The 21,084-nt window shown below is 46.3% G+C and overlaps 1 protein-coding gene across 1 annotated transcript in view; it reads left to right on the top strand.

Moving 5' to 3' along the window:
• Nucleotides 1-21,084, top strand: part of LOC147030953 (uncharacterized) — a 205,160-nt gene that overhangs the window by 173,881 nt on the left and 10,195 nt on the right. The window lies entirely within an intron of this gene.

The raw sequence follows: 21,084 nt of genomic DNA, 5'->3' as shown, positions 1-21,084 counted from the left end.
TGTACCTGAGCGCTCCACTCCGTCAACAACGAATATATCAAACTGATGACTGCACGAAGCTCGCCAGTGACTTGAGGAGCTGCACGGCTGTGTTGAGATTGGTAGCTTGCGACTGAAGGGTTTTACTCGTACGATCAACTCTACCAAGGACAGTAGACCAGAAACCAGCATAGAAACCCTATCTCGAGCGTGCACATCGTTTGGTGAAGTGTCTCGGCGGTGTTTCTCGTTTCACTATTCAGTTGTTCATCGTTTGCGATTTCATCGAGGACATCCATGATTTTGCTGTAACCGTCTACAAGAGCTTGGGTTGCATCAGAATGAGCCGACCAGTGAGTGTCACTGAGGCGCTTTGGTATAAGCTGGCGTAGCACGACGTGGAAGCTGTAAAAAATACATACACTTGTTCCACGAATTCAAAGAATGCTGCTGCAGGTCTACAGCATCCCACGGCCGACTGACCGACTAAGTTCAGTGAGTGCGTCACGCATGGCACAAATATTGCGAGAGGGTTCTCCTGTTTGATCATTCCCTGCATCCCATTGTATCGGCCACTCATATTAGATGCGTTATCGTAAGATTGTCCTCGGCAGTTAGCGATGTCCAATCCAGTGGCTTTCAAAAAATCCAGTAATGCTGTCGCTTGCTGGAGTCCAGTGTGTCCTGTGTTGCTCAGAAAGGTCATGAAACGCTCCACTGGAGCCTCGTTCTCGATGTACCGTAGAATAACTGTGAGCTGGTCGATGTGGCTTATGTCAGGAGTGGAATCGACTGACACAGAAAAGTATTTTGCCTCTTTCACACGAGCGACGATGTTATCCAGAACAGATTTTCCGATGATGGAGACCAACTCTTCACATGTCGTAGATGATAAGTAGTTGGTGTGGCCACTACCTTGGTTGGCATATTTCTGAATGTGCTGCGCCAAAAATGGATTGTATTCCGCAAGTAATTCCATTAAACCAAGGTAGTTACCATTCGTCCGTGACCCAACAATTTCATCCGATCCACGGAACGCTAGACCACGCTCAGTGAGAAACGATATCACCCTCACACTTCGTTTCAGCACCTCCCTCAAATAGGACGCAATCTCACTCATCTGTTTGACGAGTTCAGTGTCCACACGACCTGCGGATGTTGCTCTGTCTGACAAGCGGATGATATTCACACAATGTACATGCGAACGCTCATGCACCTCAATAGAACGACTGGCATGCTTCCAGTCATTGAATCTTTCCCTGCCCAGGGCAGTAGCGCCTCCAAAGAGCTTGCAAGCGATGCAGTACAGTTTTCCGCTTGATGTGGAGAAGCAAAGCCAGGACCTTTTCACGGACTCTCCGTTTTGTATTCTATGGTAAAAAAGATTCTTGGAGCAGCAGCGTTTCCAATCTTCAACAAACTGTAAGGATGAATCAAAGGGACCAGTCAAATTCTGCAGGGGCTCTAAATCTCGTGATGCCCAGTAGTCGATCATCTCTAACGACAGTCGCTCAGGAAGCCAACATCCAATGCAATTGGCAAAGGCAGGTCCACGATCTGTCAGTATATCTCGCGTTTCTTCATCTCATGCATGTTCTTCATCGGTGGAACCTTCCGAGATGTTGGGCGAATCTTGACGCCGAGGTTGTGTTGCAAAATCTGCTTGTTCTGTCTCTGTTGGTGTTCCAGCCTCTGTCATGGACGAATCGCCTGTTTGTGCAGGAGTGAAAAACTCTGAGATTCTCTGGGTCTTGTCGACGACGGCCTTGTGTCTTTCATCTTTTTCCTCGGAATGTTTCCGCTTTTGAGCACCACTGTCATATTTCCGTGGAGCCCTAGATTTGTGCCTGTCGTCACGGAAGCCGCTCATTGTGGTTTCTGCAGCTGGTAGGTACCGAGTAACCGAGATATTGTCAGAGTGCACGTGGGACGTACCAGCATCACGAACAACAAGTATGTTTCACACACTTGGAACATAGAAAGTCACACCGTGTTACTGTGCTGCGCGTGCCAGTAAGCAGGGTACTGACAGCATTCCCTGCCAGTCACAGCTTCAGTGTGTACAATACGACTCCTGCCGGCCGTGTGCTGTGCTGGCCTGGCCCAGTTTTACCACATCGACTTTCACCTTTTCACCTCTCCTCTGGCTGGACCTCTGTATTCTGTCTGTGACTGTTTGGCTCTGGCGGGCAGTGCCGTAGTTAGTTGGTCACGCTCAACCATCCGAAGCATCGATGATCGATCCAAAAAAAGATCCGAATGCGGGCCCCCAATGCCCGAGGTTTGCCCCGGGAATGTTTGACCACGTTGGATTCGTTTTGTGGACCGTGGAAGAAACGGCTTGAAAAAGCCAAAGCTTGAAAAGGACCCTCACAATGACGGACAATTTTGAAAAGATATCCTTACAAGGAGTTTACAATCTTCATTCACCGACAATAAAACTTTAGAAGCACATTTTCAAGGGATTTTCAAAATGTCATCGATATTGTGGGAGGCCCCTAAATGTGGGGGTCCCGGGGCCATGGCCCCACCAGGCCACCTTTAAATCCGGTAGTGGATGGGGGGATTCCGGTAGATGTGACACCCAGTTTAACATCCATCCGAGAGACAGCACACACATTGATGATCACTCTCACTGTGAAACACCAGGGTGACAGTTTATAACTGGGTCGGGATTCAAACCCAGGCGAGACAGATGAGAGCAAACGTGCGTACCTCTCGGCTATCCTGCTGTGATCTGGCGATTCATTGCTATATTAAAATGGAATTGATCCCAGCAACTGAATTGATCAAGTGGTTTTTTTTTTTAGCTTTCCTCGCTCATGAACAAATGCTTGTTCATCATAGTTACAAATTGCTGGACACATTGCAATGCTAATAAACGTCTGGAGACACCAGTGTTCGTGGCTTTATTTCATTTCCGCACATGCCATAACCATGAGAATCTCTTAAACTGTGCCGAATTACAAAATTTAAGCTCTAGAATTGAATTTAGCAGCAGTTCCAACTGCTAAAAGAAGTGTTCATTTGTCTAATTCGGATATATTTGATATTTTGGGCGTCTCCAGGAGGTATTCAATATGACGGATCGGATGCTGTCCATCTTCACGACCACCTACCTGCTTGTGTTGTGCCCCGCAGTGTTGTGTGGTGCCAAGCCTGTTGTTCCTTATTAATGGTTGGATGGAAGGAAGGAATGGATGGATGGAGGGAAGGGATAAATGGAAGGAATGGATGGGTTGGGATGTAGGAAAAAGATGGGATGAAGGGACGGAATGGATGGAGGGAAGAGGGTCCCTCTTCGCTCCTTCTCCCTCCTCTCTCACCTCCCTCTTTAACCCTCCACCTCTTCACTCTCCCCTCCCCTCTCTTTATGTTCCTTTCAGCGAAGCGACAGGTTTTATTTGCTCATAATTGATAATTGCACAATTTGTGTGATCTGAGCAACTGTGAGTGATCTGTCACAAGCATGTTCCATCAAATCTAAATTTAGAGGTTGTGCAATCTTGTCTGTATGAGTGATGTTGTGGTCTTGAAGTGCAGTGTTGTCATCAGTCAGTGTAAATTTGAACATTTCTGTTGGTATAGACTCAAGAGGGATGGCTACAGGCATAATTATATCATCTCTGATCTAACAGTCATAGCACACCTCAGAATGACGACAAGCTAAGTTATTTGGCTAACTTGAATGCCATCTCATACAATCTGACTGCCCTGCTGAACCAATCATGATATCTAATGGCACTATTAGCATATCACTCACCACCTCGTCTCAAGTCTTTAACATCCTTTGTGTCTCGATGTGTCAGTGAAAGTAACATGGTGCCAACGTTTTCACCTCCAGTTGTGATGTGTCAGCCATGGCATGTGCTGCTTTGTCTGGTACAGAGTTACAGGGATGTTGAGGAGTACTTTTTGAATGCCATATACCCCTCACATGAAGCCTGTTCCGAACTATTTGGGTTTAAAATGGGTCGACATCTAATTTTTATCTTACATATCATACAACTGCTGTAAAGATTGCTAGTTATTCATCTGCACAGCCACTTCATCTATCTGCCAGTGTGATTCAGGGATCTATCTGTTCTTGGTACACTTTCATTCACTCTTTATGTACATCCACTTGGTACAATTTGAATGAATTTCAATATCAGCTTTCAAATTGCTACACTGAAGACACCCAGATTTACAAGTACATTGAAACTGAATTTCAGAGATATGGAAGAGAGCAAATCAAACGTGGATGTTTGATGTCCTTGTCCTTGAAGGACAAGGATGTCCTTGAAGTTTCTAAAACTCAGTGCTGCATGAATGACACATCAGCCCTTGGCCTTATCAGTTCTTAAAAATCTTCAACCCCTTAAAAAGCCAATGGAATTTTGCGATCACTATTTGACCTCTGCTTCCACATTTTCAAATTTACAGTCAAATATGGACCACTACGAACTTCATTACCTCCGCCACCGAATGTCACCCCTGTCGGTTTGTTTGTCTGTCTGTCTGTCTGTGTGCAGGATATCTCAAAAACTTGTGTACATGTTCAGACAAAATTTGGTGGAGAGGTTGGGTGTTTGACAAGGACAAACTGATTCGATTTTGGTGTAGATCCGGAAACTAAAATTTTTAAGTGATTCTTCAGCATTGATATGAGAGATCGGGCCAAAAACGATATATAACAGGGTATCTCAAAAAGTTGTTGACGGATTCTGACGAAACTTGGTGGGCAGGTTGGGTGCGTGACAAGGACGAATCACTGATTTTGGTGAAGATCTGAATCCAGATCCAGATACAATAAAAAAAATTAATTTTTGAAGTGATTCTTCACCATTGAGAGATGGGGCCAAAATCGATGCAAAGCATGATATTACAAAAAGTTGTGGACGGATTATGACAAAACTAGGTGGATGAGTTGGTTCGGTGATAAAAACAAGACGATTCGATTTTGTTTAAGGTCAGGATCCAGATCCGGCCTGTCAGTGTGTTACAAATGAGAACTGTTCAGCCTGTCGGAGGTATGCACGCTACCAAGTGCCGTTCTAGTTAATGTCATATCTCCCTAAAACCCACCATAAATTTCCAAATTGGCAGTTTGGTGTTTCATTTTCTTACTCCCATTTCCAAAACTGTTGGATTCTTCTTCAATTAACTTTAATATCTGGTGATCTGCTCCAATTTTGAAGCATAATTTAGTGCCCAACCAAATGTTTTTGAGTTTGAGAAAACAGATGTAAATGTTTTTCTACCACAAGTTGAATGGTTGAACAAGTTTCTTCTGCCATCCAGAAAAATCTTATTATTGAGATCGTTGGTAGATCAGATTGAAATAAAGGGTGATGATTGCTTTACATTTTATTGTTTCCATTATACTTTAGTGACTGAGGCAAAGAAACTGTACATCGAGAAATTGAACATTTTTAATTAAAGCAACATCTCTCTATCTATCTCTCTATCTATCTATTACTAAAACTCTCATCCTGTATATATGTATGTATGTATGTATGTACGTATGTATGTTATTATGTATGTTCCTGAAATACAGCCAAAACAGTACACGATAGCACAAAGATTTTAGGACCACCTTACTCACCATTCTCCTGCGGTGTGCAGCATCAAGTTTCGTTCAAATCTGGCAATGAAAAAAATTATTAAAAAATCAAATTCCCGATTCAGTCAAGTACTCTTTGGGAGAATTTGTTCAAAGCAAACAACCTCAGCGGTATAGTTCGCTGGAGCTATCTTTTTATTTTCTTATAATGATTTATTTTTAAATCTCAACCATTTAGTATAGACAAAGAACAATTTCTTTTTAAGCATAAAATAAACATCACCATTTTGATCTCATACTTCAGTGTTCATTAATAAATAAAATTGTGTTTAGAAGATTATGCAGAATAATTTCTTCGACTTTCTTTTCTGTTTTTTTTTCACATTGACGTGCAATATCAAGTTTCGTTCAAATCGGGCAATGAAAAAAATTAAGAAATCAATTCTCGATTCAGTGAAGTACTCTTCGGGATTATTTGATCAATACAAAAAACCTCAGTGGGATAGTTCACTGGAGCTATCTTTTTTTATTTTAATGATTTTTTTTTATCAACCGCTGTCACAACAGGAACCCAACAGGTTCACGGGTCGTCTAGTATATTACTAAAACTCTCATCTTGTATATATGTATGTATGTATGTATGTTCCCGAAATACAGCCAAAATGGAACACGATTGCGCAAAAATTTTAGGGCCACCTCACTCACCATTCTCCTGTGGTGTGCAGTATCAAGTTTCGTTCAAATCGGGCAACAACAAAAACTATTTTAAAATCAAGTCCCGATTCAGTTAAGTGCTCTTCGTGATTATTTTATCAATGCAAACAACCACAGCGGTATAATTCGCTGGAGCTATCTTTTATTTTTTTCTTGAAATGATTTTTTTATCAACCGCTGTCACAACGGGAACCCAACGGGTTCACGGGTCGTCTACTAACTTTTAAAACTATTATGTTGTCAAAAAGTTCAACATGTCTAACAGACAGACAGATGTGTGAATTCTTAGGTTGTGTTTATTTGACAGGTAATGCACAGTGATACACACAGCACTCTGGCACAGCATTGTGCACAACAAAGCAACTAATGACGAGTTCTTATTTCTCCCTTCCCTTCTTTCACTCTGCTTTCTCATTTACAGCACTGTATTGGAAATAAATATGGGAGAAAAAAAAAAGAGTAAAAATTGGGTATAAAGTGCAAATAACACATGATAGAATTGCATCTCAAATGCAATTTTAGAAAATAGGGGCAATACCCTTGGGCACTCATCTGGAAGCGGCTGCATAAGATAACCAGGGAACCATTGGTGGGCATGGATGACCGACAAATATGTAATGGAGAAGAAAGTAAATACCTATGGATGTTTTTTTTTATAGAGTGTGACCAATCTTTGGTACGTCATGGATGATGAAGGTTGTGGTCAAGTTTCATCTAAATTGTGTGTGCAGTTTCAGAAAAGAAAGCAAATACATATTTTGGGGGGCAACTTGATACTGCCACCGTGCCATCCCATAAGCTCCCCAAAACTACGTTCCAGGTGAGCTAATTAAAAATAGGACAACTGGACCTGTAGCTGCTTATCTGGCCTAATGTTGTAACCCAAATTTGGTGGGATTCTGACTGGTGGGTCTGGAGAAGAAGATTTTTGAAGGAATTTGTGCTTTTACCAATAATTGACTAAGTCGGCCATTTTGACAATTCAGGTCACATGATCGGCATGACCCCCAAAATTTAACATTAGTATCCTGTCCTAATGGTGTAACCCAAATTTTGTAGCCTTCTGACTGATGGGTCTGGATAACATTTTTGAAGGAATTTATGTGACCGCCATTTTGACACATTTCTGATCAAGTGATCGGCATAACCTCCGCAATTTAACAGTATCCTGTCCTAATGTTGTTTCCCAAATTTTGTAGCATTCTGACTGATGGGTCTGGAGAACATTTTTGAAGGAATTCATGTGACCACAATTTTGACACATTTATGATCAAGTGATCGGCATAACCTCCGCAATTTAACATCAGGACCCTGACCTCATGTTGTAACCAAAATTTGGTAGCATTCTGACTGATGTGTCTGGAGAAGAAGATTTTTGAATGAATTTACTAAGTCCGCCATTTCGACCTACTTAAAGTCATGCGACAGAAATGAGCTTTGCAATCCCCGTTACCAGTCAGGAGCGGAACCTTGCTGCCAAATGTCAGCCAGATTGGCCAAGCAGTTTGGCTGGAGAAGTTGAAATAGGAGATGGACGGACAGACAGTGCACGATGACAATGCCTTATCTGAAATTCCAATTATAGATAAGCTAAAAATGATATGCTCCATAGTACACTGTGATTGGTTGTCTTGCAAGCAATGAGAAAGTGCCATGATTGCAGAGGGTTATGAAGTATAGCTAGTGATATCATTGTCGTGTGGTGAATGCTATGACTCCTGGGAAATAAATATCACATGACAAGTGTATAGAAATCAAAGTCTAAGCGATCGAAGGCTACTCCATGCGGCAGATTGCATCTTGACTACATATCTCCGCTGCAGTTGCATGTAAGACTCTGAGGAGGATATGCCAAACTGATGCTGTTAACAATTGAAGCAGTCGAGGAAGAAAACCCATCGCAGAGAAGAAATCAAATAAGATTCCACATATTACTAAAATTTGTAAATCTATTTTCTTCCAAATGCACAATTCTGCTTTTTTAAATTGGAGGATGACTGAATCTTTGGCTCATACTCTCATAATATCATGCTTTGATAGCTGCAACCCACTGTAGACTTGACTGCTTATTTTCTCAAGCCCTGACAACTTCTTCAGAATATTGCAGTCAGGCCGATAGTTCAAGCTCATAACTTTAATCACATCATTCCAGTCCACAAAATACTTCAGTGGCACCCAGTTGACTAATGTATTGATTTTTTAAAATAATGTTTTTGCTCATCTTCAACACAAAATCAATTGGTTCATGTCTGCATTTTTGAGAGAATCACACCCCTACAAGAATGTTAAAGTCCGGCAACTCAAATATCCTGATCTTTTAATAGTTCTTCATACTCAGATGAAGATCTTTTGTGATGAACGATTCACCAGATATGCTCTGAAATTAAGGAACTTGTTGCATCTTAAAATCCCAACAAAGCCTCATCAATTTTGACTTTTAGATCTCTCCTGAAATCCCATCTTTTTACAGTTGATTTTTCTTAATTTCTACTATTCATACCTCTTCCTTCATTTTGTAAAGTGATTTGGAATTTTGTTTCAAAATGAAAAGCACCATTTAATAAAGTTATTGATAGATTGATTGATTGAAATCTGCCTGAAGATTATATTACACAAGGGAATGTGGAAACTTTGCCTCGCCCACTCCTCTGTTTGCACCACATAACCACTAACTGATTTACACCTCCCTCCCCTCTTGTACAAATTACGCAATGAAGCTTTGGCTCAACAATTTAATGCCACACGCATCTCGAGGATTCACTGTGGTTGGTGAAGCTTATGCCAAACAAAGTGCACTGTAGAGTAATTTCTTTTTTCCAATAATATAGCAGAGTACTACTAAGGCAGTTATTCATCAATGATCTCTCGGACTCTCTGGAAAATCCTCTATTTCTCTTTGCAGACGACTCCACCCTCTGCCGTACCATCTGTCATCCCTCAGACCGGCAAGCAGCAGCTTCTTCGCTCACTGCAGATCTGGATAAAATCACAAACTGGTCCAACACGTGGAACATGTCTTTCAATCCAGACAAATCTCACACTCTCACTATGTCTCTTCGAAAGGACCGTTTACAAAACCCCCCCATCCACTTTCTCAACAATCCTCTGGAAGAAGTCTTTTCCTTCAAGCTTCTAGGTCTCACTATCTGCCATGACCTTTCCTGGGAAAGTCACATTTCCAACCTCGCCTCAAAAGCCAGTCGCCGACTGGGAATCCTCCGTCGTGCTAAGTTCTTCCTCGGCCCTCTTGAGCGCCTGACCACTTACAAAGCTTTTGTCCGTAGCCTGATGGAGTACTGCTCTCCCCTCTGGGCTGGTGCTCCTGCCTCCCACCTTTCTCGGCTTCACGCTGTCCAAACCAGGGCATTTAAGATCATCGGCATCTCCCGCAATGAAGCTGAGTCTTTGGGCCTCTCACTCAATCACCGCCGGTTGGTCGGTGGTCTTTCTGTCTTCTACTGACTCCTCTCCAGCCTTGCCCCCCCTGCTCTCTCTGCAATTTGTCCCCACCACATTTCCACAGGGCGCTCAAGGTCCGCCAACAACCCCCTTCTGGTAAAACTACCAAAATCACGAATCACTGCTCATCTTCACTCTTTCATTCCTCTTTTTTCCCGCATTTGGAATAAACTTCCTCACTCTATTCTTTCCCATTCTTCCCTGCAGGCTTTCAAAACAGCTGTTCACCACCACCTCTTATCTTCCCCCCATCCAAATCCTCTATCTTTTCTACCCCCGATAATCCACCCAAGCCCACTTCCTTCATTTCTCCTGCTTTCCTTCCTGAAAGTCCCTGAAATGTCCATCTTCTCTTCGCCATGTTCCCCGTCCCATCCCCATCCCTCTCCCTTCCACAGTTCACCTATGTGTCTGTTCCCCACTGTTTTGTCCCTTCCACTCCCGCCCCTCTTGTCTCGTGCCTCCTTGCTGTGAGTTGTGTGTTAGCTCTCATACGAGCCTCGACCAAGGTATACAAAAAAAAAAAAAGGCAGGTTAATAATTCACTGCATTATTACAGCTTTGCATAAAAAGGTGCAAAAACTGATCCCCTCAACTACAGACCTATCAGTTTGCTTCCTATCATCAGCAAGGTCATAGAATCCATCATCACAGTTGATATGAATTCATTCCTTTTCTTCAACAGTCTCTTCTCAGATCATCAATTCAGATTCAGACTAGGTCACTTTACCTTGTACATGCTGCTTCTACTCAATGGATGGAGGCCGTCCATGTCACACATGAGATGAGGGACATTTCTCTGGACACATCTCATGATTTTGATACTGTCTGGCATCCTGTCTTGCTCTCCATACTCTCTGCCTATGGCATCCAAGGCCAACTCCACTCTTGGGTTACTGACTTCCATCACTCACATAGTCAACGTGTAGCTCTCAATTGAACTTTTTCTTCTTCCTGCATTTCTGGCTCACTGGCCAAATGAGATCGCATTTTATTACTGGAAGGGCACTCGGTAGAGCGCATACCTCCATAACGCAATGTCTGATCCACAAGAACATATCAGGCCCGATACACTTTTGAAATTCATGCTATACTCATATATCGTTTTTGGCCCCATTTCTAAAATGTAATTCTAAAGGGTGGTTCTGAAGTGTATTTCTAAAGGGCAATTCTAAAGGGTGATTACAAAGGATATTTCTAAAGTGTAATTCTAAAGTGCATTTCTGAAGTGTATTTCTAAAGTGTATTTCTAAAGTGTATTTCTAAAGTGTATTTCTAAAGGGTATTTCTAAAGGGTAAATCTAAAGTGTAAATCTAAAGTGTATTTCTAAAGTGCATTTCTAAAGTGTATTTGTAAAGGGTATTTCTAAAGGGTATTTCTAAAGTATAATTCTAAAGTGTATTTCTAAAGTGTAAATCTAAAGTGTATTTATAAAGTATTTCTCAAGGGTATTTCTAAAGGGTATTTCCAAAGGGTATTTCCAAAGGGTATTTCTAAAGTGTAACTCTAAAGTGTATTTCTAAAGTGTAAATCTAAAGTGTATTTCTAAAGTGTAATTCTAAAGTGTGATTGTAAAGTGTAATTCTAATGTGTAATTGTAAAGTGTATTTCTGAAGTATAATTTTAAAGGTAATTCTAAAGTGAATTTCAAAAGGATAATTGCAAAGGGTGATTCTAAAGGGTATTTCAAAAGTGTATTGCTAAAGTGTATTTCTAATGTGTATTTCTAAAGTGTAATTCTAAAGTGCAATTCCAAAGTGTAATTCTGAAGGGTAATTCTGAAGGGTGCTTCTAAAGTGTATTTCTAAAGTGTAATTCTTAAGGGTGGTTCTGAAGTGTATTTCTAAAGGGCAATTCTAAAGGGTGATTACAAAGGTTATTTCTAAAGTGTAATTCTAAAGTGCATTTCTGAAGTGTATTTCTAAAGTGTATTTCTAAAGGGTATTTCTAAAGTGTAATTGTAAAGTGTAAATCTAAAGTGTATTTCTAAAGTGTAATTCTAAAGTGTGATTGTAAAGTGTAATTCTAAAGTGTAATTGTAAAGTGTATTTCTAAAGTGTAATTTTAAAGGTAATTCTAAATGGATTTCTGAAGGGTGATTCTAAAGTGTATTTCTAAAGGATAATTCTAGAGGGTTCTTCAGGGTAATTTTATATGTTTCTCAAGAATAATTCTACAGAGTTCTAAAGGGTAATTCTTAAGGGTTCTTTCGGGTGATTATAAAGAGTTCTATAGGGTAATTATAAAGGCTAATTATAAAAGGTTCTAAAGGGTAATTTCAAAGGGTAATTCTAAAAGGTTGTAAAGAGTAATTCTCGAAGGTCCCAAAGCATTGGCTCTTAACCTGGGGGGCGTGAGTAATTTCCAGAGGGGGCGTGAGCCTGGAAAAAAAGTAGGAATTTCTCTAATTATTTTTGGAATTCTTTTAACAAGTGTTTGCATCATGTCGTGATGAACATTTAAAAAAAAAAGTATCGCCTTTAATAATTTTTGTTTTCTATTCGCGACAAGGCCAACCATTTTCTGCATTAAAATTTATTTTAAAATTTAACATTTATTTAATTTTAATATTAAAATTAATTTTTTTCAGAGATTTGCAGTACCCATTTCAAATTAATAATTTGCAATGAGTGCAAAAAAGCGGAAGTATTTTGACGAATATATATTTCAAATATATATATATATATATATATATATATATATATATATATATATATATATATATATATATATATATATATATATATATCCGACCAACACTCGCTGAGAACCTCGCTGAGATATATATATATATATATATATATATATATATATATATATATATATATATATATATATATATATATATATATATATCCGACCAACACTCGCTGAGAAGCGAGCGGCGTAATCGCCGAGAACCGTCGGCCCAAATGCCCCCCTTTTACGGCAAACCAACGGCTTTCTAACTCCCAACACACGAAATGTTCAGTCAATGAGGGAATGGACAAAACGAGCAGGTTTACATTCACACAAGGACATTTATTATAATGAAACACGTATGCAATTAAATAAGGCAAAACACGTATGCAATTAAATAAGGCAAAACACGTATGCAATTATACAAGCAACAAAAGAACTACAACCGTCTATAAGCAATTATTAATGTACAGTCACTTACACAGTTTTACTAATGGGACTCGGCGCCACAAACATTCATTCGAAAGAAAAGCAGGAAAAATACCCCATCAAAGGCAATCGGGTCAGACTGGACCTCTTGGGTCTTTATGACGTGGGACTTGGCAGACTGAACGAGTCCCACGAGACCGTTGCAGGATACCTGCACCCTTGTGGTGTCTGGCTTGGGCGACCTGCGACGTCCCGTCCCCACAGCAGCTAGCGTAGCCGCGGTCGAGCTCGGGCCTTCCCTGTGGCAGGCGAGCTCTCTCCGGCTCTCTCCACACGAACGCGCTTGGGCGACCCGCGATGCTCCTTCCCCATGGCAGCTAGCATATCCGTGGTCGAGCTCGGGCCTTCCATGTGGCAGGCGAGCTCTCTCCGGCTCTCTCCACACAAACGCGCTTGGGCGACCCGCGATGCTCCTTCCCCACGGCAGCTAGCGTAGCCGCGGTCGAGCTCGGGCCTTCCGTGTGGCAGGCGAGCTCTCTCCGGCTCTCTCCACGAACGCGCGGTTTGCGCGACACAGCCGGCAAGGCTGCGCCTCCAGCTCGCGTCTCCTTCGCGATGCCCAGATTTCCACGCAGCTCCTTGGCTTCTGGCTTCCTCCCGACTTCCCCAACTGCCGAAGCAAAAAGCTTAGTCCTCCCACGGGACTCAGCACACGAACTCTGCCACGGGACTCCCACGAACGCTTTACACGGGACTTTCACGAACTCAGCCCACGAACTCTTTCTACCACGGGACTCCCCCAAGACTCTCTTGAACAAAGAAAAGATGTCCTCTTTATCCTTTGCACCCCTCCCCCACACCCGGCGTGACTCATGCCCTCGTGATCCACCCCCCGCTCAACCACGGGTGGGAAGGAGTTGTTGACGTCACCGCCGGGTTCTTCTTCCTCTTCGCAGAAGAGGGGGAGGGACGTCTCCATTGTTCGCTCCCTCACTATTAAATCGATCCGCAGCGCATCTAATCAATTTCAAAACATTTAAACAATGGAAGGTGAGCTATCTAGGGAACATGCACTTATCGACATAGCTGACTCAGGGAACCTGTATGTTGAGTGCAATTGAATTCCAAATTCGTATATATATATATATATATATATATATATATATATATATATATATATATATATATATATATATATATATATATATATATATATATATATATATATATATATATATATATATATATTGTTACGGATTCGCGCCCGCCGGCGTGCTGACGGCCACGTAACTCGAATCGCGGCATGTCGCCCACCGGACGGACAATCCAGTCGTGACCCTCTCGGACTAACGCCGGGAACCAGTCACGGGTGGACCTTTCGGTCTCACCGCGATCGAGCCAATCGGCCCCCGCGTGGGATAGGGTTGCTCGCCAAATTCGACCTACCTAAGTACCCACACGGAGGGTAGACCGGGCGATCGCACCTCGCCGCAGGTCGACTTCGGACACGGGCCACTTAAGCGACCCGTTCCGTACTATCGGGATAACCGAGCGGTGTTATCGTCGGCCTCGACGGTTCGATTAATTATCGGGCGTATTCAGCCCACAACCAACCCTTTACGTGAAGCAAGATGAGGATTCAATGAAAGAAATGACGAAGCGAAGCGGGAAACAGTTCAACATAAAGCACATTTATTCGCGATGAACGGAAAGCACACATATACAATTCCACCAAAAGCACATAGAAAAGAAGACAAAAAGCAAATGCGACAATGCAGATCTAATACCGACTACGCGAGCACACGGCAACACTTATACAATTTTACCTCACAGACGGCGCCGACAACACACATTCCCAAAGCAAAAGAAAAGAGAACCACCCTCCAGGATGAGGGGGTAGGCGGGCCTGGGGCCGAGACCGTGTCGGGCCTACCCGTCTGGTGATGAGACGCGGAGCGGCGGTGGTGCTTCAACTCCGCGGGCCTCGCGGACAGTGTCTGGTAGGGGGTGGGAAGGGGGCCCCCTTGGTCGCACTATCTCAGCGCGGGGGGAAACAGGAGGGGGTTGCTGATGCTCGGGGAAAGGAGGATTTTTACTCTGTCTCGGGTCCCGCGACGAGCGTCTCCACCTCGACCAGGTCGCGCCGTCGGCTCCCCCTTGTGCAGCTCCCGGCACCGACGCGAGCACCCCCTCGTCTGCCTTCGCCGCCGCCGCCTCTCCACAGCTCCGTCCTCTTCGCTCCGACTCCAACTCCGAACTCTTCCTCCTGCGAACTCCCCCGACTGCGAAGTCTTAACTAACTCGACTGACGAACGCGGTCGCTTATATAAGCCCCGTGGGCTTCGCCTTTGACCCCCTGCCTTCGACCTTTCACCTCGCTCCCCATTGGCCCGAGAAAAAGTGGGCATGAATGCTTTTTGATCCATGAATTTGCATATAGCGACCGCCCTCCAACGCCCTGGAGGCGGGGCCAAATCGCCCCTCGCTCACCGATTGGACGGAACAAAAGTGGGCGTGAGTCGTTTTTGATCCGTTTTTGGAGCGGAAAGTCCGTGGTTTTGTACACGCTGTTCGGCGCGCGCCCTGCACGAGTCCAATACCGGTACCCACAAGCGGCACAAGAACGGTGGCGATGCGACGGTTGCGAGGTGTGACGGTAAAGGTCGTGGCTGTTGTGGTGAAGCGGCGTTGTGGTGGGTGGTTGATGTTGTGATGACTGTTGAGACGTGGCTGGTGGTGGTAATAATGGCGGTTGGTCCAAAATAAGGATAGTAAAAGAAAAACGGCTATCCTGAAGAGTCGCAGCACGCATGAATAACATTTATTCCCTCTAGACAACGGGTTTGGGCCTAACTACACATATACTTACCGAGATACCTCACCTAAGGGACCTGAATGGTGGTTTGCGAATTTGGTCAACCACAACACTACCCCCTCCCCTTTTTACAGACTCGTCCCGAGTCGTCAAATTTTCGTGTGCCATCATGTGTAGTTTTCCCCTAGTACATTTTACCTACGGATCCCTGAGTGCGACATTCATGGTATTCGTGTCCCCAAAATAAATAACCTGAGGGCTGCGTAACTACCTAAACAAACTCACTCACACGGACGACTTAAATAAAATTGCCGGCGCTAGGACATACATGCCGGGGGCGCACTCATATTTACAGTACATCTTAACCTTAACTTACAAATTTTACACTAAACCATGGCCCAGGATCAATGAACTCTGCAAAAGAAAAGCAGTTAGCAGGGAGCCAGGCTGCTCGCATGCAGTCTCTGGCTCAAAACAATGCAGGTGACAGGGAACGTGGCTGGCTGCTCACACGCAGTCCAAGGCCTTCCCTTTTGAACTGAACGCAGTGAACCACAACGGTGCATGGGCTGCACAAATGCAGTCTCCGTGCCAGCTCAAGTGGCACACGCAATGAGCACACGAATGGATGGATGAACACAAACACGGTGCACGGGCCGCCACTGCAGGCCCGTGTTGTAGCTGCCAACAGGGCAGTTCTCGCAGCTTGCAAACTGTTGCCTTGCGGATCCTGGCACACATGGAAATGAACAGGGGGGGGGGGCAAAGCAAAAATTGAACGGGGCTGGTGAACGTGGGCAGTGGGCATGGCAAAGGCAGCAGGCGAACACAGCCCGCAGAAGAAGGCCGCTGCAGGCAAACACAGCCCGCAGAAGAAGGCCGCTGCAGGCAAACACAGCCGGCAGATGAATTGGCCGGCACAGGCCTTGAAGTAACACAGCTGCAGATGATCCGGCCGGCACAGGCCTTGCAGCAACACAACAGCTGCCGATGAAGTGGGCCGGCACAGGCCTTGAAGAAAAACAGCCAGCCGGCAGATGAAGCTGGCCAGCCTTTGCCGTTCAGTGGAGGTTGGTGGAGGGAGTGCAGTGGTGCTGGCCACTTGGAAGGCGGGCTCGGACCTACCTACCTGTCTCCCTCCCAACCTATCGCCTTTGCCTGTCACTGTACATACCCACTCCCTTAATTTGTCAAACCCCAATTTAGCCCCAACTTATTTTTTTGTTGTTTTTATTTTTACTTCCCCACTATAAATCGTCCCCTAACCCCCTTTATCGTCCTTGTTCGGCAAACCTATTCTGTCACCTAGCCTACTCCCAACCCCTACGTTCCCTTCCCGGAGGGGAATAAGGGAGAGCTAACGTCCTGTGTCGAGGCCCAACGAAGCCTCAGGATGGCCTCCCCAGAGTTCGGCGATCTATAACCAAAGTGGGTCCAGCGGCCCACAACGACAGCAAGGGGATGGATGGTGCGGAGGGGTACATCTCCTAATCTACCCTAACCATTTAACTGTTAAACTACCCCGGGGCTTTCAACAAGCGCCTCTCGCTTAAACTATTGGTTCTAACAACCCAGATTCCCGTCGCCTGTGTTGGTGTCCTCACAATTTCGGGCCTCGCCCCCCAATTTTCTCTCCGTGCCCTCACACGGTCTCATGGCTGGGACACGTGGCTCCCTTTGGCAGGCACGACCCTCTGCCGAATCTCCCGCTATGGCACCCCTGGGCACTACACTGCCTCCGAGCCTACCAGCTCCCTAACACCGGGGAGTGCCCCCCATGGCACCTCCCCTGAAACGCACACGTGGCAGGCTGGCTTCCCAGGCCCCTTTCCGAGGGTCACCCGTGCCCACAACACTGCCCACGCGGCTAATGGCGCCCCGGGCCCCCGCACCAAGCAGGCGCACCCGTGCCCACTACGCTATCCCGGCCCCCCATGGGCCCTTGGCCTACCACGGCCGACTAGCCTGGTGCCCGGGGTACCCACTCAGCGATACTCACCTTTCGCAGCCACGCTCCCAAGCCCGTCAACAGGGCTCCTGCACCCCTCCAAATGGGTTTCGAGCCTACATTCCCACCAACAGCAAAACGACCTCCATTTTTCAATTTGACTAACCCAGCTAACTCACTTTACTCTGACCCCGGGGTCCCTTGGGCGGGAGTCACTCCTCCCCCCAATCACTCATCGTACCATGCATTCCCCATTCACTCCACACACACAGACCCGCTGGCTTCACTCACTCATCATGTACTCACCTCATAACTCACCAACTCTTCAACACACACACCGCTGAACTCTGCCATCCTTCTAACTACTTCCCCGAACTAACTCGTGCTCCCACGTCGTCCCTTAAACTATAGCACGTTCCTTTTAACGCTACGTAGCTAAACTACGTCCCCTCTACACATTCACAAGTCTGTCCATGTCCTCAAAATAAATTATTTTTATTTCCCAACCTAAAGCTCACTAAATCCCTCTGCCTAATCCATTCCACGGACTCCATGAGGACTTACCCCTGCCCCATGAAGTCGGTCTCGCTATGCTAACCCTTCCCCCTAACTAGTTTCCATCCTGTGCCCCGGTAAGGGGGTCTTCCACCCCTTGCCCAGGAATCCTGTGCACCCGAAAGTGAGGCTTGTTTTTTTTTTTTTTTTCATGCGCAGCACCTGCGCGGCAACTCAGAGCTCGCGCACTTTACACCTGCCCGTGACGTCATGCAGCTGCACGTGTTCCTCGTCCCTCCTTGGACGGCACCATCCGGCAGGGATACCCCTCCTGCCGGATTCCAACCACACGTGCAGCCATGACGTCACCGTGCGCATAAAAAATCACAAGCCCCACGTCTCGAGGGGTTCCCCACGCGAACACATGTGCTTTGCCCGTTGGAGCTTAACACTTACGATCGCGTGGAGAACCCGTCCGGTCCAAATCCGAAATCCTGCCTAAACTTTGTCCGTCCGCGGGATCGGCAAATCCACCGCGTGCGTTTCCGGACCGGGACTTCACTCTCGCAAGCGAGCACGTGGCGGTCTCGTGCATTGCACAGCACGAACCTCGTGCTCACTGCTGGGTGAACCCGGCACGGTCCCCGAAACAACTACAGCCGCTACTCGGCTTTCTTTCCTCACATGTCTCCGTCGTCGCCTCCATTCCACCCACGCACACCTGCGTGTTACGACGCTCACACTCTATTCCGTTACATTCACACCGGGAGACGCGGCTGCGTGCTCCCGCATGCCAACCGACATCTCCCTCTCATACAGCTCTCTCACACACACGGTCTCCCTTGCACAAACCATACCACTCACACGTGGTGCTCCATTCACTCGCGCGGGGGCACTCACCCGCGGTGCCTCACAAACACACACGGCGACACTCACACACGGTGCCTCACCCACACACGGCGTGCTGGGAAGCACGTACCCTGGCACCATCGCCACCACACCACTCACACACGGGGTCGCTTCCACACACGGGGACGCACTCACGCCTTGCACCACACACACAGGGACAACTACACTGGGGATTTGTGTCCCCACAAGGGTCTCCGGGGCCTCTATACCCCCCAAGCTCTCCAAGCACCCGTCCACAGCACTCGTCCCCTCAACCTCGCAAAGCACGACCGAACTCACCTGGTCGTGACTCGCCTCAAGGGGGCATACTCCCTCCCCTCGTTCCTGGAGGAGGCTATCCAGGTGCTCGCACTGGGTCTCGACACGCTCCGCGAGCTCACCCCCATTGTCCTCCACTACCTCTGTGTGTGTGTGTGCGTCACTTTCCCCGTCTTCATCGTGCTGTCTTCCCTCTATTTTTTCTGTCTCCCGTGTCTCTGCCAACTCTTCACCCTTTACCTCCCTTGTCTCAACTATTATTTCCGTTGTCGTCATTTCGTGTCTCGTCTCACACGTTTTGGTCTCCCCATTCAATTTTTCCCTTTTGGTCACCGTCGATTCTTCTGTCACGACCCTCGCCCAACACGCCCCCCGAATTATTTTTTTACCCGCCTCCACCGCGGGCCTGTCAGCCGTTGCACCCCCTTCCAGCTCGTTTGCTCCCACACGTGGAGTCGCCATTCCCAGCTCCCTGGTCACGGCCTTCATGCCCGCCTGCAGGCATCGGCCCATGTTCTGCGTCTCACCCCGCAGCTCTTTCATTTCTTCCCTCATTTGCTGTGTATTCGCATCCATCGTCGTTTTCACTTCGTCCATTTGCTTGTTCATTCCGTTTATTTGCTTTGTATTCGCATCCATCTTTTCGTTCATGTTCGCATTTATCTTCGCTGTCATTTCCGCCAGCATGGCGCATAGCTGGGCCATGTCGGGTGCGCTTGAGTGAGCCGTTTCGGCAGGGGTTGGGGAAGGGTTTTGGTGGAGAGGGGGAGGGGAGGTGTCATACACCGCGGCCGCTGCCGCACCCATTTCGGGCTCTGGGTTCAGTTGGGCGAGTTCGTTTTCCTGTACAACCAACATTTCCTGCACGGGGATTTCATCCTGAGCCATGGATTCTACACATTCTACATCCATTTCTAATACCCCCGGCTCCCGCTCGCCTTGAGACGCCATCTTGCTTCTCGTGAAGGGTTAATTTCGCTCGCTCGTAATTTGGAGGGAATCGGGGGTCGCTTCTCTCACCCCTGGACCGATTCCCGTGAATTTAGCTGGAGACAGGAGAGCCCGTTTTCCTGTTCTCCGATACCAGTGCCGCGAGGAGGGCGATGGATTTGTATCGCACGACCTGACACCAGTGTTACGGATTCGCGCCCGCCGGCGTGCTGACGGCCACGTAACTCGAATCGCGGCACGTCGCCCACCGGATGGACAATCCAGTCGTGACCCTCTCGGACTAACGCCGGGAACCAGTCACGGGTGGACCTTTCGGTCTCACCGCGATCGAGCCAATCAGCCCCCGCGTGGGATAGGGTTGCTCGCCAAATTCGACCTACCTAAGTACCCACGCAGAGGGTAGACCGGGCGATCGCACCTCGCCGCAGGTCGACTTCGGACACGGGCCACTTAAGCGACCCGTTCCGTACTATCGGGATAACCGAGCGGTGTTATCGTCGGCCTCGACGGTTCGATTAATTATCGGGCGTATTCAGCCCACAACCAACCCTTTACGTGAAGCAAGATGAGGATTCAATGAAAGAAATGACGAAGCGAAGCGGGAAACAGTTCAACATAAAGCACATTTATTCGCGATGAACGGAAAGCACACATATACAATTCCACCAAAAGCACATAGAAAAGAAGACAAAAAGCAAATGCGACAATGCAGATCTAATACCGACTACGCGAGCACACGGCAACACTGATACAATTTTACCTCACAGACGGCGCCGACAACACACATTCCCAAAGCAAAAGAAAAGAGAACCACCCTCCAGGATGAGGGGGTAGGCGGGCCTGGGGCCGAGACCGTGTCGGGCCTACCCGTCTGGTGATGAGACGCGGAGCGGCGGTGGTGC

This window comes from Eptatretus burgeri, chromosome 3 (genome assembly GCF_056783735.1).
Source record: "Eptatretus burgeri isolate ZD-2024b chromosome 3, Ebu_testis_v1, whole genome shotgun sequence".
Taxonomy (NCBI): Eukaryota; Metazoa; Chordata; class Myxini; order Myxiniformes; family Myxinidae; genus Eptatretus; species Eptatretus burgeri.
Note: the sequence above shows the minus strand (reverse complement) of the source record. Positions and strands in the feature narration are given on the sequence as shown.